We start from the raw sequence: 23995 nt of genomic DNA on the forward strand, positions 1-23995 counted from the left end.
GTAGAATTGAATGTCAAAAGTAGTTTCAGTTTTGTAAGAAATTATCTACCAAACTGTCTTCTAAAGTGGCCGCACCATCTTGCACCCCCATCAGCAATGAATGGGAGCTCTTGTGGCTCCATGTCCTTGCCAGCCTGTGCTGGTGATCGCTCTACTTTTTGAAGTTCTACTAAACCGAGCTGTGTGGAAAAGACTGGAGAGCCAAAAAGGACTGAGCAGGAAACGATGTGTCATGCCCTGTGACGTTCACGTGGCAGGGTTTCTCTTGCCCTTCCCCAAAACCACCAAGCTCTTGCTCTGCACAAAATACTATTCTGTGAGGTTTTCTGTTTTCCCAGGCCACTGATAATTTAAAGTGTTAAAGACACAAAGTCACTAAAACAATAAAACAAAAGACATGTGAGCTAGTTTGTTAACATGGGAGTTAACAAACAAGTATGACATCCTGCACTCTGGAGGCATAACTAACTACACATCAGCTTGTCATCACCGGCATCACAGAGGTGACTGTAAAACACCTGTTGAAAGGAGAAAATGGTTCTGGAAACATTGCAGGAGACTTTGTAAAGTATACGGTTGTCTAACCACAATGCTGTACACCTGAAACTTGTACAAAATGATATTGAATGTAAACTATAAGTGGAAAATAAAATTTAAATTAAAAATGAAAGAATGAAATGATATCAAGGACACCGTGGCTATTAAAATCTGAGGAGTAATCCCCCCTCTTCCTTCCCTCTAAGAAAAAAAAAAAAAAAAAAAAAAAAAAATTAAAATAAATAAATAAATAAATAAAATCTGAGGATATTGTAGGGTCCTTAACCTGCAGATTTGTTGTTGGAATTCTGTGAGATGTATGTAAAGTGTTTAGCACAGTATCGGGCACAGAGTAGTGCTAAGAAGCATTGGCTGCTGTGCAGCGGTGGTGTCGGTGATGATAACAACATACCAAGTGGTTAGACGATTGGAAGAGGGAGAAATGGAAAGGAAAGGGTATTGGAATTTCTTAGGTGTTTCTGGACAGCCTACTATTTCTCAACGTGAATTCAAAGGTAAATGGTATGAGGTTCCTGTTCTTGAGGAAGTTCTTGTCTACATATCATATAATTATAGTAGAAAATGGTAACTGTTATAACACATCAGTTTACAAAAGCGGTGTGATAACAGATGAGAGGACTGCTAATTTTGACTGCAAGCTACAGTAAATATTTGGGCTAGGAAGGATTTTGCTGTCTGGTGGAGGGTAGGCATTTTAACAAAAGACATACCAGGCAGAGGAAGCAGACTTTAAACAAAGGTGTAAAGTCATGGAAACCATGTCACAGTAAAGTAGGAAGACCAGGGTGAATTTTTAAAAATGCATACCCAGGAGATGGGCCAGAGAGTGACCCGGAGGCCTCTTCAGGTTTGCCTGGTGGATCACACCAGAGTGTGCCCACCGGATCATGGCAAAGGGTCTTATTTGAAAGTCAGCATGTTTCTATTAGAGGCTTGAAGCTGAGAAGCTACATGATTAAATGTCAACTTTCAATGCACGCTCATACCGAAGACAGGACAGAGAATGAACTTGAATGGGTAGACAGCGGAGTCAGGGAGACCCGACGGGGTTCTTGTGATCATCTGGGTTGTAGGAGAGGCCCTGGGTCTTGAGAAAGGGTGACAGGTAGACTTGAGAAGACTTCCTGGTCTAGTAGATGACCTTTAAGGAGAAGGCAGAGTGAGGGTATGTAGAAATTATAATCAAGCATGACTCTGAGATCCCTAACTTGGGTGACTAGGGCAGCCCATGGAAGGAACTTGCTGCAAACAGAGATTTATTTTGAATCTTCACAACTCTCTGGTGGCATGAAAGGAGTAGAATCCTTAATACCATTTCAATTCTAAACTTATTTGATATTTTCTTGCTCCATTCAAGAAAATGCCACTTGAATTATGCAGTAAGGCTAGAATCAAATGAATGCAACTTATTTATCTAAAACCTCCAAGTAGAGATAGACAAATATACTAAAAAATTTTAAAACCAAGAATGATCAAATATAGTTTGGGGCCGGCCCACTTAATGTGGAAGTCATATAAGGCTATTGAGCACATGAAATGTAGCTACTCCTAATTGAGATATGATGTAGGTATAAGTTTCAGAGGTTTAAAATAAAGAAAATAATACAAAATATGTTGTTAATAATTTTTGCATTGATTACATATGGAAATATTTTGGATAGGTTGGATTAAATACAATGTATTACCAAAATTAATTTCACCAGGGTGTTTTTTCTCTTTTTAATGCAACTATCAAAAAATTTTAAATTATATGTGTGGCTCACATTATATTTCTACTGGTCTAGGAAATTCAAGTTTTGCAATGTCAGTATTTGATGACTTTCTATAGGCCAAGGTTGTATTTTGTATTATTGCTTTTTTTCCTATTATTGAGGAAGGTCTCAACACCTGATGTTTTCTAATGTCTTCTACTATCCTTATCTCATTAAGAAAGTAGTTGCCATAGCAACTGCCACAACTTATTGTATTTACTACACCTGCAGGGAAAGATGTAAACAGTCATCAGTCTGTCAGTCAGGTGCACACATTTATAAGTTTTTCATGTGTATCTGGGCCTTCCTTCACGAAGCAGAGAGCAGTGAGAGCAGGAGACCTGACTTCGAATGTCTGCCTGTGTCGCTGGCTGCCTTGGGTCGGTATGAAGAGAACAGTAACTATCTCGCATCCCTTCAGGAGGGTATGTGGATAATTACAAAGTATTTTGAAAGTTATTCTTGGGGCTCTGTGTCAATCTAATGTCACACAGGTTGATGCAGTAAGGGCACCTAAGATGACCCACAATGCTGGAGACAGGCAGGAAGGGCTAGGTAGTCTCCATTGGTGGATGGGGGGTGGGGAATGGGGAAGAAAGAAAGGAGGTCAGACTGGGAAAAATGAAAAGAAGGTTGATCAGTATTAGCACTGGTTCCCACAGACTTCAGCAGTCTTCTTTGACACTTCCCATATTCAGCCACAGGGCTCCCCTGGCCAGGAGCCTGGGAGGCTGGGAGCTCAGAGGCCCCCCCGCCCCGTGCATACAGTTCATCCTGGCTCTGACGTGGAAAAGTGAACAGGCTGGCATTTTTTATGTTAATCATCATGTTTCACAATGCTTTAAATGTTATGCTCATTTATGCCATCTAAGTTCCTGCAAGGGCCTGTCACTCATGGGTCAGTGCTGTTTTAACATGCTTGCCCCTCAGTATACATCGTTTGGACAGAGATGGCAGAAGCTGAGACAGTGAAATTGGGAGAGACTTAATTCTTATTACCTTCACCCAAGACAGTGGTGGCTTCCAAATATCCCCATGGATTGGCCTTAGGGATTTCCGTGTGCTTCGATTAGAGGCTGGAGGCTTGGCCTTTAAGGGGTGTTTGCATAGCAGGTATGCAGTTTTTAGTTGGGTGTTATGCTTGTTGAGGTAGGTTAATTGTCATTGTCTGTGTTTCTTTTGTTTTTGTTTATGTTTGAGTGTCTCCCTTTCTGCTTCTCCCTTCACTGAGGCAGAAGAGGATTAATGGGGATCCAGGTCAGAGTAGAGGGGTTGGCTAAAACCCTCCGCCCAAACTACCCTTGTGGCATTTCACAGTACTTAGATGTGTGGCAAAAATAATAAATAGTCTATGTGTTAGATTTTGTTGGCATGTGTGTTTGTAAATCAAAGTGAGGCTTTTCAACTATCTTTAGGCTTTTTCAACTAATGATGCACACTATTGTTTGAAAATTCGGTGATTTGACTAACCTATGGACAGCCACCCTAAAAGAAAATCAAGAAACTGCTACAGTTACATCATGAGGTGTTACATCTTGAGAAACCCCTGCTAATTCAGCACTAATATTTAGGAGGTCCTCAACCCCAAAAGAATCAAACCAAAGGGAAATGAAAATACACTACAAAAATTCAACTCTTCCCCACCAAGTTTCAAGAAAGGTTAATTGTCATTGTCTGTGTTTCTTTTGTTTTTGTTTACGTTTGAGTGTCTCCCTTTCTGCTTCTCCCTTCACTCGGGCGGAAGGGAAGGGTGGTGGGGGAGGGAGGAGGGGAGTGTGGCTTTCTGATCAGAACTCAAATAGCACAGTTTGAATTATATAATGGAGCTGCTGTGAGTCAGGTGACGGGCTCACTGAGTAATTCCCTGCAGAAGGAGACAAACTGCATGTTAAAAAGCTCAACAAATACTCCAAAAAGAAAAAGAAAAAAAGAAAGGAAGGAAGGAAGGAAGGAAGGAAGAAAAAGCAACCCAGGCTTTGAGTTAGGTACTTCCAAGCTGCAGTTTCCTCTGACTTCGCTCTAGGCTGGAGCGGCTGGGAGGGCGGGCTGGGCTGGCAGACTCGGGAGAGTCTGAGGACTTGCAGAGGAGGCTACAGAGGGCCAAGTGCAGGTCGGGGGTCTGGTTTGGATCATCGGCTTACTTTCTGTTTCATTTCGAAAATGTTCCCTTCTTCCGAATCTGATTGCCTCCAAGGTCAAGTAAAACGCATGACTCCTTGGAGACTCCAGCCAGGCTTTTAAGAACTGAGGTTTTGTGGAGGTAAGCAGGGGTCCGTTTTCACAGGCTGGGGGCTGCTGCCCGGGAGTGGGGTCTGGGTGCGTGCAGGGAGGGCCAGCAGGAGTCGGCCAACTTGTTCTGGGATCTGAATGAGCCTGGAAAAAACATCTGAAAAGGGGGATCCAGGTTAGGAAAGGGACAAATGGACCCTTCCTGCCTGGATGGGTGGCCACCCAATCCATGATGAGTTGTTGACCCCTTCCCTGCCCCACTCCATCCCGGGGAGGAGCTGGCAGCGGTCGGGGAATTGGCACAGGCTGGCTGGAGCGGGAAGGGAGGCGCAGGGGCTGCCTGGCACCGAGGGCTGTATGGGCGTGTGTAGCATGTGTATTTCAGAGCCCACACTTGAGGAGACTGTTGCTCAGTCTAAGAAAGCAGTGTTTGGAGAGCCAGGAAACAGCCAGGGAGCCAAAGAGCTTTGGGAAATCGGTAAGGTAGGCATTTGAGACTTAAATACTTTTATTGCTTTTTGTGTGTTTGTTAATTGGATTTGTGTTGGTTTTACATTTTGTTTGGTCTAGGGAATTTTTCCTTTATGGGGTTGCCAGTATTAGCGGGTTTGTTTTTACAATCCTCGGGTAGGTTCCTAGGATGTGTCTGAGTTCACTAGTGCCCCGCAGATGCCCGGAAGTCAGAGGAGGTGGATAGGGAAATGGTGATGTTTTTCAGATCAGGAAGATTCACTTGCAAATCTCACTGCAATGGAGACTTGCTGGGAGTCCTGGACACCCACTGAGGCAGGTAGCTGAGGACCTCCGGAACTTTCTGACTTAAAGAGGCAGGAAAGGAAAAATTAAATCAGCCATTGATATTCTGGGGGAGGTGGGCATGGGGAGAAGTTGTTAATGATTAAAAATATAAAGAAAGATAACTGGAAAAATGAAAGTATTAAATAAAGGAGTAGGTTTGGTGGGATTCCATCTCAGGCTGTTGCGTTTTAAGATAAAATTCAGCATGGAGATAAAAGTCCATGTGGGAGCTGTTAACAGCTCACTGGGCTCCAGTGAGAAATGCTGCAACGGGTCTCTTTTTTTTTTAACGGACTCCTAGACAACCTGAGAAATAGGCAGGGCTTTAGTTTGTAAGAGTTTATTTTCGTTGCTATTCCTTTTCGGCCACATGAGGTGCTCTAAACAAAATATAGTGATACTAGAAATAGGCCTAGAACGAGACAGTCAGGGGTTCACTGCCCCTTCCTCCTTCCCTGCCTCAGTCCCATTTTGGAGCAAATTATATGAGTTCAATATGTCTAATATAAACAACTCTGTAGAGTGGTAAAATTATCACTACAGGGGATGTTTGGATATTAGAATAAAAATGATCTTGAGTCAGTGGTTCTTGTCTTTGAGAGCATGGACCGCATTTGGAAATTGAAAAGTCTGCTGTGGCCTCATCACCCTCATCTCTTCTGATGCTCAACAAACAAAACTAAACAATGACCACAAAGCTGCAAAGCATGGCATAATGATGTTTCTAATTAAAGCACACATTTGAAATAGTATCTTTCAAATATTTCAGTATGATATTATAAATATTCATAATATTAGAGAACAGCTTATGGAACCCCTTTTGCAGGCCATGAAATCCCTTCATAAGGCACTGTTTAAATAATATCAGCACAATGAATCCCTCTTATCCAGATTTCCATCTGTTGAAACCCCCCGGAAAGCTGCATTTCCACACTTCAGTAATGCAATGAGGTCTGAGATTCATAAGAATGACCACCATACACTGCAAGATCCATCAGTGCCTTCTAAGTCACAGAGATAGCAGATGCTCTGAATAGTTTGGAGTACACTGCCTTGTACCCCCATTCTCTGAAATGTGGTGATCTTCCTAAATCATGCTGCCCACGTTGTCCACACCAAGAACCAGGACTTGTGATCTTACAAAGGATTCTTGCATTACCTTCCGTCTGAGGGACAGTCTTGGAAAATGCAATTGTTTAGTTGTCCATTCCTGGGGCAGTTCAATAGTTTGTGGGACAACTGCTCAGCAGATATGAAATAAAGCAAATTGTGAAAATCCAGTCCTCATAGAAATACAGATACCTTGGTTAAAAGCATAACTTTTTGTATCCAACTGGCTTGAGTTTGCATTTCTACCACCTGGTCAATGAGTGAGTGACACTGGAGGCAAGTTTTCTCATCTTTCTGAGGTTGCGTTTCTTTATCTATAAAATTAGATAGTAACAGTCCTGACCTTATAGACTGTATAGGAAGTAAATAAAATACTGTATGATTAGAACAGCACATAGTACAGTGTCTGGTATAACTAGCGGGTAATAAATGTACCTGCTATTATTATTGTGATTTATGGGACCCAGTGACCACAAAATACTTGAAACACCAGTCATTTATTTTCCTTTTACTCTACCAGAGGGTAAAGAATGAGTTGTGCAAATTCAGATCAACATATGTGATCTTCAAAATGTTCTGAAATTAAGTCATGAGCATCTCTATTATTCTTTATGAGGAGACATCATTGTCCTTATATTTTGGATAGAAGAAGCCACAAGACATCAGTAATAGTAGCAGCAGGTTGGGGAACACGTGTCTGCAGACTGTCTGCCCCCTAACCCCTGGACTGTGCTGCTCCTGTTGACCCTGCTTGGAAACCACACCAGGGCTGGCCCAACAAAAGCAGAGGAGCCCTTGTCTCCCGAGAGCCTCAGACACCTTCCCATGGATGTAGTCTTGGTTTCGCACGCTTGGTTTCTCCTACTTCAGCTCTGCTAAAAGTTGTGGCCTTGAATCTGCTGGGCTCAAGCTGCAGGTGTTGGTTTGCCCACTTGGCCAGCTCATGCTGATGGGTGAGTGTGGTCACGACACCCAGTTCCAAGCTTCCACTGGGACAACATAGTGTCTGCTCTCCTTGCCTGGCCCCCTAAGGACTGCATTTTTATTTTCTCCTAACATGACAACTTCATTCATCCCATACAGCAAACTCCCGACCATAGACAGTAAGTCCTCACTTGACGTCATCCATAGATTCTGAGACTTTAAGCAAAACAACGTATAACAAAGCCAGTTTTACCACAGGCTTGTTGATATAAACAAGAATTATGTTCCTATGGCATCTCATCAATGTTATAATGAAATGATGTTGAACTAAACAATGTTATTTGAGGACCTGCTCTACTATAAAGTGAAAGACACTCATATAATTAACCTAAAGGGCAAAAATGTCAAAAGGCCTTTATTTTTACATTACTCTATCAGTGATGTAGCCTCCTTTATGCAAAATCCACAGTTACAGGGCAGGGGCTAAGAGAGAAATTTCATAAAAGGTTTCTCAGGTAGAGCCTAGGCTTATCAAGGAAACTGAGTCAAAAGTCCTTCCTGGAATTGGTCATCCAATGGCAGACTGACAAACAGTCAGTGCCTTCTTCTAAGAAACACACCACAGAGAGAGCACCAAAGTCTAAAATTATGAGAAACAGAAAAAAACCCTCTGAGAATCATAGGGGGGAAAAGACACACAATTCAAGAATAAAGAAGCAGATTTGGAAATGCAGAAACACCCTAAACTTGGAAATATGTGTGATAAAGCTACTAAGGAGAAAGAAAAAGGAAAGAATGGAGAAGCAGCAGGGAGAGTGGGAACAGAAGTCTTAGCTGTAAGTTCAGTGCTATTCCCCGGGTAAATAATTCAGTTGAGTTCATTTCCTCATTTATAAAATGGTTAAAATAATTCTCGCCCTGCTCCCAGGATTAGTGAAAGGAACAAATGAGATACTGTGTCAAAACTGAAGCAACAGCAAGAACCTTAGATGATGCCCCTCAACAATGTTGGGAACGTGATCTGCACCTGGAACTGTCAAGTGGGAGTTAATAACTATACAGGGTTAAAGGAAATTGACCCCCAAAGGCAAGAAAGAATGTGTGTATAAAAAAAAATAAAGAAACACTTTTTTTCTTCATGATAGGGATGAAAATCACTTTGGATAAGTCATAGCTAATGAATAACCAATACCTAGTGTATTAGTTTGCTAGGGCTGCTGTAATGAAACACCACGAACTAGGGCCTTAAACAGCAGAAATTTGTTTTCTCGTGGCTCAAGTCTGGAAGTCCAAGGTCAAGGTGTCTGCAGAGTTAGTTCCCCCTATGGTCTCTTTCATTGGCTTAGAGACGCCCTCCATTTCTCCATGTCCTCAGGTGCTCTTTCCTCCGTGTGTACACATCCCTGGTGTCTCTTCCTCTTGTTATAAAAACACAGTCCTATTGGATTATCGGACCTCGTTTAACTTTGATTACCTTCTTGTAGGCCCTATCTTTAAATACTGTCACCTTTTAAGGGACTAGGGGTAGTGGCTTCAACATAAGAATTTTAGGAAAGTGCAATTCAGCACATACCTTCTGTCTATTAAACTCATTAAATAAAAGATACATTCTTGTTTTAGGAATTTATTGGGTCTAGAAAAAAATAATATTGCCAAACTGCCATGGGGAGACACCATTGAAGGTAGCCTGATAGGCCTGGCCTGAGATTCAGGAGAAACTTGGTTTCCTGGCATATTTCAACTAAGAGGGAAAGTGAGGAACTTGTTTGTTTTTTTTTAACTTTTACCTGGGCATTCTGTCCAAGAATTAGCAGACTAACCTTAGCAAGGTTGCATCTCCTTGGTGACAGCTGTTCTTGAAGGATGGATTTAATTAACATGGTTTCTTCAAAACATGGGAGAAAAAGGGTCATGGAATTCCATTGGCTAATTTCCCACTTCCTTTCAATATTCTGTCTCTTAAAGGAAGTGGAGGATTGACCCTATCGTCTGGGTCCCTGCCATGTTTGGCATGACCATACATGCTTTTCACCATGTCCTCAGACTGTTCCCAACTCTTCCTGTTCTTGTGCAGTATGAAGTGGTACTCAGTGCCACCATTACCAGAAATACACACACATGTACACACATGAACACACACACACTTATTTATTCCTGAAACAAAATTTGTGGGAAGAGAGGAAGATGACTGGTAAGTGATGTTTATGTATCTTTCTAAATTTCAGATCTTTGATTTCAGAGAAAGAGATACAAGGCCCAGCTCATGACTGAGATGTCCCCACAAATACGGGAAGCAGAGGGGAACAGGCACTTATTCTAAATTCACAGACATGGAAGGCATGAAAGAGAAAGTGATAACGGGAGGAGCAGGTGAATGCCGGTGCACAAGGAGAAGGGCGAGCATGCTTGCTGCCTTCCCCGCCCCCTCCCTGCTTGCGGTTGTGCCCGTAGGCAACCCTTCGAGTTCCAGTGGGGACATCCCAGCTCCCTGTAGCAGTCTGGATGCTAGGTCCAAACAGGAGACATGGGGACCTCATGCAAGCTAAGATATATGCCTTGATTTTCTTTTTAAAACAACTGATGGTGATAAAAAATTACATTGGGAGGAAAAGAAGCACACATTTACTAACTTTAAAATACCCAGTCATGCCCTTTTTTATCACAAATAAGGTCTGCCTCCAATGAACAAGAGGAAAGAAGCACGTCCCCAGGCCTCCTGATCCTACCTCCTGGTCCTTCTTCTGGTGCAGTTTCACTACAGATAAGAACACGCTCCATTATTGGCAGATGGTTTTCCCCTTAGGATGTCAAACTCATTTTCACTGCTGGCCACACCAGCCTCGTGGTTGCCTTCAAAAGGCTGAATGTAATTTTAAGGCTGTATAAATGTAACTGCTCCTTAACAGTTAGGCGAGATAAGGTGCCAGGTCAGATAAAACAAGGTGGAGGGACGGATTTGGGCCCTGGGCCTTGCATTTGCCTCCTGTGCTAAGACCAGGTTCCATGTCAGAGGCAGGGGGTGTGATGGGTTATTGGACTAAATTAGTTTGCCCAAACTTCAAGCTATATGCACACAATGTTCTCCCCAAGTGTCAGATGCTCTTGTTTGGGTTAGTAAAAAGAGGCTTTGGGAAAAAACGGTGATGTAGTTTGTGATATGTCAGGGACTGTATTATTTCACCCTGGTTTGCAGGTTCATGACTTGCCTCCCATGTCCCCCCCAAAAAAACCTGCCTCTTGTTTCAGTTCTCACACTGTAAACAAGTACATATTTTGCACTCTATTTAGTCTCATGTTTATCACATTTTTTTGCTTGTTGGTGATTTTGCTGTTTAAGATCCTCCCCGGGTATATAGTGCTGGATTGCTACGTGGTGTTCCCCTGCACAGGAAGGCTGTGGTGTGCTTTATGGAGAAAGTATGTGTGAGATAATCTTCATTCAGGCACTGTTGGCTGTGAGTTCGAGGGTAATGAGTCAATGGTATATACTAAATAAGCTGTCTTTAAGCAGAAACACACATTAGACAAAGTACAAATTGATCAGTTGAGATTGATAAATTTCAATTGATATTGATCAATTGATATTGATCAATTGATTCAACTGATAAATTGATGAAAATATTGTGATCTTATTTACAGGAACCTAACCCTTATATATTCCCAAAGGAGCAATGAATGGTTCAGTGTTTACTAATTTGGTTCACAATAATTTCATAGAACAGGGTGGCTGTGAATATGGAGAATACCCTAGGTATTTCCTTTCATAGGGAGGTAAACTAAAGCTGGGAGAGATGAGGAACTTTCCCAAGGCTACACAGGCAGAAACCCAGTCTACCAGCCTGAGTGTTATAATGCAATGACATAGTAATGACAGAACAGGGTCCTGGACAAGATGATGGCAATGGAGAATAGGGACAAGGTGGTAAACTACAAGGGGCTTAGGAAATTAAATTAACAGGACTTAGCCACTGAGGGCAGAGAAGAGGAAGGGGTTCAGGAGGACTCTGAAGTAGTCTGGAGCCAGGTGACAAACTGGTGGAATCAGGAAGTTTGAAGGAAGAGCAAGCCCCAAGTTCGGCAGGGATAAGGGTGGGGTTAGAGGACAGAAATGCCCAGCTGTTATGTTTTGAGCATTCACTGTATTACTGGGCTGTGGAGAGGTTCTTGCTAAATAATCTCGCTGAATCCTCACATCAGCTCTATGAGATAGGGCTGTTCATGGAGACACTACTTGTAAACAACAGAACAAGGAATTTAAACCCAGGTAGAGTGGCCCTGGGGGTTATAATCAAAGAGAAATTTTGGGGTTTGAGACCTTGGAGGAAGAGAAGCATTAATGGTCATGATACCCTATCTTGTTCTGTTCTTACACCACATACTTTTCTGCTTTTATGTTTTTGTTTAAATTCTTCACTCCCACAGGAATGTTTTTCTTCTCTCCTAGGCTTTGGAGTTTTGTTTCATTTTGTTCTGTTTTGGTTTTGATGTGGCATCGGGGTGGTTAAAGTTATTTGATAGCTGCAAAAATTGGCATGGTTGGTTGTGTTATATGTGCTGTTTGATAACAAAGCTTAAGCATTTCAAAGTTTTCTAGAATGTAATACATACTGCTTAAAGGAATTGTTCTATCCGCCCTTGAATTTCACATTAATACAGCTGTGGTTTATTTACAGGCACACTCCTTAATAGAGAAAATTATGATCATGCTGTTCCTGTACTTGATTTGGGTCACCTGGCAAAAAAAAACTTGGTCATCATTTTGCTTTTTATCTGATATCAAGTATCTTTTTCCAGTACCTTTGAACTATATTTGAAAAACAAGAAGTTTCTCTTTGAGTTTCCCAAATGTGCATTGCTAAGACTTACTTGCCTATTTCCCAGACAGGTTAAGAAATTATGTATTCCCCTGACACTTAGGTGTTAGGGTTATTCCCACAGCACTCCTACTGTGCCTGGGGACAAAAGGAGTTTGTCTAAAAAGTTCCAGAGCTGTTTATTATGTTCAAAAACGTGTTAACAATATGTAATAGGAAAAAACCTCCTGTATCAGAATCTCGAGCTCCTTCTTTTTTTCTAAAATGCTCCCCGAAGATGTCCACAGGGCGAGCATGCCTCCTAACCACACAGAAGCTGCCCTCCAGAGCCCTGACACTCCATCAAAATGCCTCCGCCTGCAGAGTTCAAATGCTAGAAATTGCCAGAGCAGTTAGCTTAATCTCTGTAGGTAAGTACGAGAGAGTTCACCTACAAGGGAGCCTCTATTCTTTGCAATAACCCAAGTTTGAAATCCTTCCTTTATAAATCAGAAGGAAACCTCTTGACCTGTTTGAAACCAAAAGAGAGAGTTGTGATGCAGCTGGCAACTGTAGTATCTACACAGGGACCTGAAACTCTCAGATGAAGAAACGTCTGCATTTGTGTAGAGAGCTGGGAACTTAGAAACAAAGGCTAAGAACAAAGAAAACCATAATACAACGTTAAATCTTTGTCTTCTTCCTCAATGGCTTGAGTATAAGAAAGGACACTGGGAGAAGTGAAGCCACGTTTGATTCAACAAACATAAGAAACCACCTTTCAGATATTCTGGACAGAGTAAAGTCCAAAGCGTACTTTGCAAAATCGAAGGAAAGTCGTTCCATATGTTTCTGATTTATTTATAGTTTCCTCATGAAAATATTGTTTTGCAAGGACTAGTTATATCCAAGAAACCTTTGATGAGCCATTTTAAAACATTGTCTTGAAAACAGGAAGCCCTGTTTTGCCAAGAGCTAACAGATGCCTGAGCAGAGGTTCCGGATTGGGGTGTGGGGCCAAGCCCTGGACACTGGGATTTCTAAATCTGACAGAGCTGATGTCATAGTCCCTTCGGGGAATCGCTGCTGTGAGTCTGCCTCCACTCACAAGAATAATAGAAACCCTTCAGGAAAGATAACCCAAAGGGAAGGTGACCACTGGCTACCATCACTTCCAATCACCTTCATTCCCTTTCATAGAATTTCAGACCCCATTCATAATATTCCATTTGCTGAATGATACTTCAGGAAATAATATCTCTACTGAAATTATAATATTAGTATAGTACTAGTATCCTAGCCCTTAGAAACCTAAGGTATAATTTCTTGAATGAGGTTGGAAAACAGCAGCTTCAGAAGAGGCATTGACACTAGGAATAGAATTTTTTTCTATTTTTGATGGTTTTAAAAATATGAACTAGAAATTTTAGAATGGAAGACTTCTAAAATGGCATTAAATAAAACAGTGTTTATGCTGCTTTCTCTCACATTGTTCTTCATCAGCAGTTTTCAAAGTTCTCTGACTAGCTTCACCTGGGAAATTGTTAAAAGTGAAAGTTATCTGAGCCCCCTTCACACCTACGGCTCCCAGTAGTTCTCAAATTCCAATTTATTTCAGAATCATGAGGGCTCCTTAAAACACATACTGCGGACCCTCCCCCTGATTTCTGATTGAGTAGGGCTGGGCGTGACCCGAGAACTTGCATTTCTAACAAATTCCCAGCTGGTGATGCTGGTACAAGGACCCCACTTGGAAAACGACTACCCACACCCTTACTACCAGTCACTGCAGTTGAGTGGCCAGGGAGTGGCCACTAAAGCACAGGTGTGCATTGAGACCATTCCAGGTGCATCTACTAAGGGTTACCTGGAGACGGGTTTCAATGGTTGAAAGAAGATACCATCTCTCAAAATTCCTGAGGACCAATATTCATGGCCAAAGAAATGAAGTTGTTTACATAATTATTAGGATCATTGCATAAATATGAGTCTGCCACAAAGATTTAATTTATGAAGTAGGAGCACGATTAGGCCAATGTATATAGAACACCCATAGTTTTTATTTTTATTTTCAAACAAGTTTTTAATCCTCGCTGGAGGATATGGTTATTGACTTTATCAGGGGTGGGGAGAGAAAATGAAAGAGAGAGAGAAACATCAGTTGGTTGCCTCCTGTTAGGGTCCCAACTGGGGACAACCTAAATATGTGCCCTGGCTGGGAATTGAACCCTCAACCTTTTGGTATATGGGACGATGCTCCAACCAACCAAGCCACCGAGCCAGGGCAACAACACCTATAATTTTTAGAGACTTTCATGAATTAGGGTATCTACAGACTTTAAACTTATGTAAAAGGAGTGACTAAACTCATCTAGTGACATGAGATTGTTCTGTCATTAAAACGTAAAAGAACTTTTATTGCTTGGATTCCTGCATAAGGAATATTGGGTGTACGATGGGAAAATGTCTTTGATAAGAATTGTATAACTGACACAAAAGGACTGTTCTGATCTTCAGGCAAATCATGAAACCAGCTCAGTGAAGGCATTTCAGCAGGATGTGCTGCTTTTTGATAATCTTACAATACAAACAAAGAGCTTATAGAACCTTCTTTAAAAAGTGATTTGTAAACCTTCAGATGCATTAGAATCACGTGAGAATCTTGTTAATATGCAGGTTGCGATTCAGCAGGTCTGGAGTAGGGCTCAAGTTCATTCCTTTTTAATTGATTTAAGAGACAGTAAAGGGGGAGAGAGAGAAGAGAGAGAGCAAAAAAAAAACACGTTAATTTGTTCTTCCATTTATTTATGCCTTCATTGGTTGATTCTCACATGTGCCCTGGCCAGGGATCAAATCTGAAACCTTCGCATATCAGGACAATGCTCTAACCAAATGAGTTACCCTCCCAGGACGCGAGGTCATTTCTAACAATCTCCAAAGTGATGCTAATGCTGCTGGTCCAGGAACCACACTTGAAAAAGCAAGGTTCTAAAATAGAGGTTCAGAACCCCAGAAACCTTTATTAAAAATTCTAGCCCTGGCTGGTGTAGCTCAGTGGATTGAGCACCAGCCTGCAAACCGAGAGGTCACCAGTTCAATTCCCAGTCAGGGCACATGTCTGGGTTGCAGGCCAGGTCCCCAGTTGAGGTGTGCAAGAGGCAACTGATCCATGTTTCTCTCACACGTCAATGTTTCTCCCCCTCTCTTTCTCCCTCCCTCCCATCTCCCTGAAAGTAAGTAGTTCTTTAAAAAAAAAAAACCCTCTAAATCAAATGGTCTGGTGGGACTGGGGCATAGACTGTTTAAAGCTCCCAGGTGCACCATTTATTGTGCAGCCAGCATTCAGAACCTCTGACCCGTGAAAGTTGAGTGGGTATTTCTAGGCTGCCTCTCTCAAAAATCACATCTCACTTGCAGTGGGTTCATTCTTCTTTAATAAGGGCCTTAAGTGCCTTTTTCTATGTTGCTGATAAAAGAAAGGAGCAAATGCTTTAGATTCCAGATGTGCTGACTGAGGGCAGAGTTGACATTAAGCTATGATAATTTGGCAACCTGTTTTGTATTCTCACCTCTACTGAGGGTCTCCCTATTTACTCATATAGGTGAGCTACAGATATAAGTATGGGTAAACCAACACTGATAGTCAAAAAATGTTTAATATGTTCAAGTTCTGAGACACAAAATAAACATCAGGAGAAAAAATGGTCTTAAAAATATTAAGAGCAGCCATGGCTGGTGTGGCTCAGTGGAATGAGCACTGGCCTGCCAACCAAAAAGTTGCTGGTTAGATTCCCAGTTAGGGCACATGCCTGGGTTGCAGACCAGGTCCCCTCCCCAGTAGGGGGTGTGCAAGAGGCAACCACACATTGATATTTCTCTCCCTCCATTTCTCCTTCCCCTCCCCTCTGTCTAAAAATAACTTTAAAAAATATTTTTAAAAGTGTTAAGAGCAGATGTTATAATCCACTTGTCTGCAGCATAAGTAAGTACAGTACTATTTCTGTGGAACATGAGTCTACTTATAACTGCACCCTGATGGACCTTCTTGGATGAGTCACCTGCAAAGTGCACCCCTAAGTAGCTGAATGTGCTGTCTGTACTTGGGGTAATTAAATGTTGTGCACTTAAACATTAGAGAATGCCTGCCAAGTACAATTATTTCAGTTTTAGCCTAGTTGAATCTGAACTTTTCTTTCTCACAATAATTAGCCAATAATTGTAGTTACTTCTTAAGGTCATTCCTAATATCTGATGATAAAACTGTAACAACATAGAACAGGTTGTGTCCCTGTTCATTGTGGCAGGTGGATGCAGACTCAATTTGTTTAATAACTGTATCATGGTATTATATCAAATCCCAAAGAAGTGGATTTCTTAATCCACTTAAATGCACAGCACTATTTTAGAAGTTAAATTTAATCCACCAAAGAGCCATTCTTATCCACCCCATCTTTTTTGCCAGAAGTATTATGACAGACTTTGAAGAATTAAAAATTCTGGTGCCATATAAATGTTTCCCATTTTAAGCTGTGGTTCATTCATGGCCAAGAATCCAAGACTGACAAAAACACTAATGCAAAAATTATCTTCTTAACCATATCTCCATGAGTTGCAACTGTGTAGTAATAATTGATAGAATAAATCAGTACTAGAACTGATATGTCCAGGACAGCCATGAAGAGATGGTTCTTGTTCTGTAGTTCAGTACACTATTTTCAGCCCCTTTACGCTCTGCCTTGTCTTTTGGAGTGAACTTCACACACTCATGTACCGGGGTGAGCAGTACAAACCAACCAGAGATGGAGGAGGTGCTTTAGGATCTCCTTTTTCTGATTTCAGCTTCACCCCAACAGTAGCCTAGAACTCCTCTCTTGACCTCTTTGTATATCATACTTTTATTGGTGTTCTCTTCAGTACTGAACTTCAGATGTTCTCACAGACATAAGCTTGGTCATGTTGTGGCTTACAACACCCGCCACTGCCCCACTTAGAAACTTCCTGCTCAACTTGACCTCTGAGGAACCCATTCCCACTGTGACAACTTTAGCCAGGCCCATCCAGTTGTGGTTACAACAGACCAACAAGAAGGCAGGGGTTGGCAAAAGGAAATGAGTCCGGCCCTCAGGTTATTGAGCATACCTGTGTGGGGTGGAGAGAAGCTGGACAGGATGATCCTCCATGAACTAGGGAGCTGATGAAACCCCTTGGACTTTGGGTCCTTTCCTATTCATCTCCAGAACACCAAGCTCAACACTGAGACTAGAGTTTTAGAGTTGGAGAGTTTGGGGAGGAAGAGTGAGTTGGGGCAGCTTTTGAATTTATACATTCTTGAAAAATCATGACTTTAAAATGCATCTTTGAAATACCAGTTCACTGTAATACTGAAAGTTCTGACTAATAAAACCCAGTTCCCCTCAGAGGTACTTTTTAGTAGACCTAGCTTCTTATTTTTGAGAAAAGAAAGGCTGGTGTTGAATTGTAAAGTGATGACCAATAAACTCATGGATGTCTGTTTGCTTAAGTAAAATTCTCTTCTTAAATCAAGGTAAACCACGTTTGAATCCATCTGAAAGAACAATGCCTAAAATCCCATCAATAGTAATCATTAGGTTGGGTGTTATAATTCTAATAGCCAGAGATTGTTTCCGGCTTTTGCTGACTTATCAGATGTTTTAGAGTAGATGGATTTTCAGTAAGGAAATAAGCCATAGCAAGAGAATAGAAAATGACTATAAACATTAAAAACAAAACAAATAAGGCTCTAGCCTGGTAGCTCAGTTTGTTAGAGTGTTATCCCCATATGCCCAGGTTGTGGGTTCAATCCCAGGTCATGGCACAAACAGAAATCAACCAATGAATGCAGAAATAAGTGGAACAACAAATCAGTGTTTCTCTCTCTCCCTCTCTCTCTCTCTCCCTAAAAGTCAATAAAAATAAACAAAGAAACAATAACAAAGGATGGGCATACATGTTACCAGGCAGAAACAACAACAAGAATCACTGGAATAATCCGATCAGGAAACTTCCCCTGTGCATTCTGCTGGGGTAAGAATGTCCATGGGATGGACATTCTTCAGCTGCACTGTCCAAAGTGTCACCCTCAAACACGTGTGGCCAGGGAGAACTTGAATCATACCTAGTCCACATTGTGATGTGCTAAGTGTTAAACAACACTGGATTTCAACATCTTAGCATAACAAAGATGCAAAACATCTCACTTATAATTTCTATATTGATTACAGGTTGAATGATACCTTGAATAAATTGGGATAAAGAACATATATTTTAAAAATTAATTTCACCTGTTTTCTTCCTTTCTCTCTTTTTTTTAAACTTTTTTAATGCAGCTACAAGAATACTTTAAATCATGTTTGTGGCCCATATTGTATTTCTATTGGCAGGGCCATTCTAGAGCCTGAAGATAAAATGGCAAAGTTAAACTCCTTGATAAGTACAAAGAGCAAGAAGGCCATATGAAACACTTTTTATGTGAATTTTCTTGTTTAGTTTGTTTGTATTAAAAATGGTTTTAAATTAATTTTACTTTGTTTTTCTCTGTAGTTCAGTAGATACTTTCTACACAAATGTTAAAATATCCAGCAACAGAGATTTAGAAATGAAAGATCTTTCCCAAACTACCCCCAGGTAGAAATACAGGGCTAGACAAAAGTAAGTTTACAGCTGTTCATGTGGAAAATGCTATAATAATGAATATATAATAATACAAGTATAAAGTGTGCTTCATATACCCACAATTTTAAACCTACTTTTGACCCACCCATGTTTCTCAAATTAAGTAAAATATACCTGTGTAAACCATTTAGCCATGTTTTGTACAGGAATTAATTGAGTAAAATGAAATGCTATATAACACTATGTATTTCTTGATATATGTATACATTATACACATATGCCAGTCGAATATCCATTAGTAATTTATGTAGGTGACAAATGGACCCAGGTAATCTCTGAAGTTCCAGCCTAAATTTATCTTGTCTGAAAATTGCAAAAGTCTGAATTTGTTCAAGCTGGAGACTTTTTAAATCTATTGCACTGATAAGTTTCTAGAATACCAGTACCATGAAAGATACTAAGGATACAATGATGAATAAGATAGAAACAGTTCCTACTTTCTCAAGGCATACAGGGGATGCAGACAGGCAATTATCGTGTAGCATGATGAACTGTGGAATGAAGAGCTAAGAGAGCAGGCTGCAAAGGCACCTAACAAGGGCTTCCTGGAAAGGGCACAGTTTCAGTTGGGACCTGAAGGAGGTCAAGGTTGTTCCAGGGGGAGGGACGTGTGCATAGACAGGGCTGGAGGCAGGAGATTGTAAACTGTGAAAATGCAGAGAATTAAAAGGAATTCTGTTTTGCTGCCTATCAGGTGGGGGGATGGGAGATTGACAAGATGTGAATCTGGAGAGATAGATATGGGCCAGGTGAATAGCCCATGCCTTGTATGGTTTTGTGAAAGGGCCAGAAAAGGCAAATCTATAGATTAATAGTGATGTAGTGCTAGAGTGAGAATAAGGAGTGATGGTAAATAGGCACGTGCTTTCGTTTTAGGATGTTGAAAATGTTCAAAAATTAGATCATGGTGATGATTGTACAACTTTGTAAATGTACTAAAATTCATTGAGTTGTGCACTTAAAACAGGAAAATTTTATGGTACATAAATGATGTCTCAATAAAGCTGTTAAAATAAAAGTGCATCTAATAAATTCTGCTGAGAAGCTTTGATGTCTTCCCAGCTGAGGCGGGAAGGTAACGATGATGTGGATTCAGGCACTGCGTGTTGGAGAGCTCCCAGTAGCATCACACATGACTCTGGCTGCGTGAGGGTGAGGTGAAGACAACCGGCCCCTACGGAGCATCTACTGTGTATTAATGCTGTGTAGACGCCTTATCTATATTACCTCATTTAAATCTCGCAAAAACCTACTGGCCCCTTGACTTTTCCTGGATGGTTTAGTATGGTCACAATAGAGATAATAATTCTATTGGATCTGAGATATAGACATCCACTGCTTTACCTGGGGGCAATTCAAGCTTAGGGGGGGTGAAGTAACTTGCCCATAAACACAGACAGTGAGCGGCTGGGGCAGGATTGGAACTGAGGGGTTGTAGGATCTAAGGCTTTGCTCTTTCTATCCACCCTGCTGCCCGAGACTAGGTGAATGAGCATACTCAGCATGGGGTTGAACTCTTTTTTTTTTTTTTTTAATTTTTTTATTGATTATGCTGTTACAGTTGTTCTATTCCCCCTTTATTCCCCTCCACCCTACCCCCATCCCCACCATCACCCCCCCTTTAGTTTATGACCATGTGTCTCAAGTCCTTTAGATTCTATATTTCCCATGCTATTCTTGCCCCCCCCATCTATTTTCTATCTACTGTCTATGCTACTTATTTTCTGTACCTCTCCCCCCTTCTCCTCCTCCCACTCCCCTGTTGCTAACCCTCCTTGAGATCTTCATTTCTATGTTTCCACTCCTGATCTAGCTGTCCTTTTAGTTTGCTTTCGTTTTAGGTGTGGTTGTTAATAACTGTGAGTTTGTTGTCCTTTCACTGTTCATGTTTCTTTAACTTCTTTTTCTTAGATAAGTCCCTTTAACATTTCATATAATAAGGGCTTGGTGATGATGAACTCCTTGAATTTGATCTTATCTGAGAAGCACCTTATCTGTCCTTCCATTTTAAATGAAAGTTTTGCTGGATAGAGCAATCTTGGTTGTAGGTCTTTAGATTTCATGACTTGGAATACCTCTTTCCAGCCCCTTCTTGCCTGTAAGGTCTCTTTTGAGAAATCCGCTGACAGTCTGATGGGGACTCCTTTGTAGGTGACTGTCCCCTTAGCTCTTGCTGCTTCTAGGATTCTCTCCTTCATTTTTATCTTGGCTAATGTAATTACGATGTGCCTTGGTGTGTTCCTTCTTGGGTCCAACTTCTTTGGTACTCTCTGAGCTTCCTGGATTTCCTGGAAGTCTATTTCCTTTGCCAGATTGGGGAAATTCTCCTTTATTATTTGTTCAAATAAGTTTTCCACTGGTGGCTGTGCCTTTCCCCCTTCTGGTACCCCTATAATTCGGATGTTGGAGCGTTTAAAGATGTCCTGGAGGTTCCTAAGACTCTCTTCATTTCTTTGAATTCTTGCTTCTTGACTCTTTTCTGTTTGGCCATTATTTGCTTTCTTCTGGTCCACTCCATTGATTTGAGTCCCAGTTTCCTTTTCATTGCTATTGGTGTCCTGTGCAATTCCATTCATTTCAATTAGTTTCACCTTCATATATTTGTCTAATTTGTCCGTATAATCAACCAGTTCTGTGAGGATCTTGATAACCAATGTTTTAAACTGTGTGTCTGTGAGATTTGCTATTTCTTCATCGCTTAGATTTATTTCTGGGGCTCTGAGATCCTCCTGCGCCATTCTTGGTCTGTTCGGGCCCTTTAAGAAGTGGTGCCTTGGATTCCCAGGTCGCTGGGTTGTGACGCTGTATGTGGGGGCGTGGCCCGAGCGGGGAAATGGCGACCCCCTCTGCCGCTTCTCACAGCTGGGTGCGGAGGAGCAGTGCCTTAGGTCGTTCACCTGGGCCGGCTGCTCAGAGTCGCTGGGTTATGACGCTGCATGTGGAGGTGGGGTCAGAGCAGGGAAATGGCGGCGCCCTCCACTGCCGCTTGCCGTGGGGACCTGCCGCCCGGTCCAATCGCCCACTCCCTCGCCTGTCCACCCGTGCACAAATGCGCGACCTCAGTCAACACGCAGCCCCGGCCCGGCTGTCTCCCCCGCGGTCGCTCGCCTGGTTGCTCGCGCGGTTGCTCACTGGGTCCAACCCTGCGCCTGGATTCCGCACCTGAGCCCGTCTGACCGAGTTTTCCTGTGCAACCCTGCTCCGCCAGCCGCTGGTTTCGCCCCTTACCGGTCAGGCTGAAGAATTTGTTGTTAACGGACTTCCGAAAAGTTCAATTTTCTGTGTTCTGGCTGTGTTTTCTGTTGCTAATATTTAGTTTTCTCTAATCTTGGTTGTGTGAGAAGGCACGGCACATCCACCTATGCCTCCATCTTGGCGGAAGTCCGGGGTTGAACTCTTTGGTAGATGGCCCAGCAATAGTATACTTAACATACCTTTGTATTCGTTTCCTCTTGCTGCTGTTAGAAGTTACCACAAATTTGGTTTAAAGCAACACAGTTCAAAAGGTCAGAAGGCCAAAATCGGTCTCACGGGGATAAAGACAGAATTGGTTCCTACTAAAGGCCCTAGAATAGAATTCACTTCCCTGCTGCTTCCAGCCTGGAGAGACTCCATGCCTCCCTTGGCTTGTGCTTCCTTCCTTGCAACGGTTTTACTGGGACTCCTAACGTCATTACAGCCCCTTCTTCTCTTACTTCACCCTCACGTGTCCCTCTTATAGGGATCCTCGTGATTACATTGGGCCCACCTGGATATTCCAGGATAATCTGTATTTTATAAGCCTTCATTTAAATCATATCTGCAAACTCCCTTTTGCTGTGGAAGGTAACAGATCCAGAGGTTTGGTGGTTAGAATGTGGACATCTTTCGGGACAGGCATTGTTCTGCCTTCCACACCCCTGCTCTAGAAATCTGTGTTTGAAAGTAGTCTGGGAATAAACATAGTCTTTCTTTTTTAAAAAAAGTATTATCCCTTTATTTTTTAAGATTTTATTTATCTATTTTTAAGTAAATACATGGAGGGGAATGGAGGGAGAAAGAAAGGGAGAGAAACATCAATGTGTGGTTGCCTCTTGCGTGCCTCCTATCAGGGAGCTGGCCCACAACCCAGACATGTGTCCTGACTGGGAATTGAACCAGCAACCCCTTGCGTCACAGGCCCCCACTCAATCCACTGAGGCACACCAGACAGGGCTAAACATAGCCTTTCATATTTTGATCTTGCACACAAATTCAAAAGCTTCTCTTTATTAATAACAACTAAAATCAAAATGACTTAAATAATACTGTATTTATTTGTCTTCAATTTTAAATATCTTTCTCTTGAAACTTTAGAAGACTAAAATAAATTAAAATTTTTGATGTGTTGTAAAGGATATTATTTTTCCTTTGGTGGTATTATTTTTAGTTGATGAATTGCAGGATTACTTTAATATGTCAAGACCTCAGAGAGTTCTCATGCCAAAGAAATGTGGAAAGTTGGAAACTTAGAACAAACACACATGTAGATAATATTTCTATGGCTCATAAACGTTTTTTAAGACATGCTTTCTCTTCTACAATGTCATTTAAGACAACAGTTTTGTAAAGCTCACAGTTGTTTTTATATAGGCCAGCATCTAGTTTGTTAAAGGTTCTATGGTGTCTACTTTGCTCTAGGTTTAATCCCTACATCAATATCTGTAAATTGCTTAAGTCAAGACACCAAATTATAGCACAGGATGAACAAAATCAGAGGCCACTAGACAGCCTTGAAGCCTCTCACCAAAAGCGCGATATAGAGAGAGGGGCTTATCTGTTATTATTCAAGGATCCTGGGCTCTAATGGCTCATTGTTCCAAAGGTACACAGACCTTACCATTTTTAAAAAAATACATGCATTCAAAACATTAAACAGTAAAAGTTTGTGAGCTGAAGAGAATAGGATGCTCCTTTAGTTCTTATGAAGAATTTTTATATATTCTGTCTCTTTGACTAATAATGATAATAATACCTTTCTTTATAACTCCTGTCACCTTCACAGAATATATCATCCCCTTAGTTTTCTGTTCTCATACTCAGCATATCACCATGGACTGTTTCTATTCTTCAATTCAAATCCCATGACAGACTACTGTTAAAAGTAGTATTTTAGTTCAA

The 23995-nt window shown here is 41.5% G+C and overlaps 1 protein-coding gene across 2 annotated transcripts in view; it reads left to right on the forward strand.

Moving 5' to 3' along the window:
* Window positions 1-4524: 4524 nt before the first annotated feature.
* The window catches only part of LOC119051265 (phosphatase and actin regulator 1), a 293468-nt gene continuing 273997 nt past the window's right edge, over window positions 4525-23995 (forward strand). The window contains exon 1 of one of the 2 annotated variants that reach the window (XM_053668235.1): window positions 4525-4569. The gene's annotated coding sequence lies outside the window, so the exon portion shown is untranslated. Of the gene's footprint in view, window positions 4570-4909; window positions 5022-23995 lie in introns of those variants that run through there. The other variant, XM_053668234.1, reaches the window with a different exon arrangement.

The sequence above is a fragment of the Artibeus jamaicensis genome, unplaced genomic scaffold (assembly GCF_021234435.1).
Source record: "Artibeus jamaicensis isolate MK-2021 breed Jamaican fruit bat unplaced genomic scaffold, CSHL_Jam_final contig_482, whole genome shotgun sequence".
Lineage (NCBI taxonomy): Eukaryota > Metazoa > Chordata > Mammalia > Chiroptera > Phyllostomidae > Artibeus > Artibeus jamaicensis.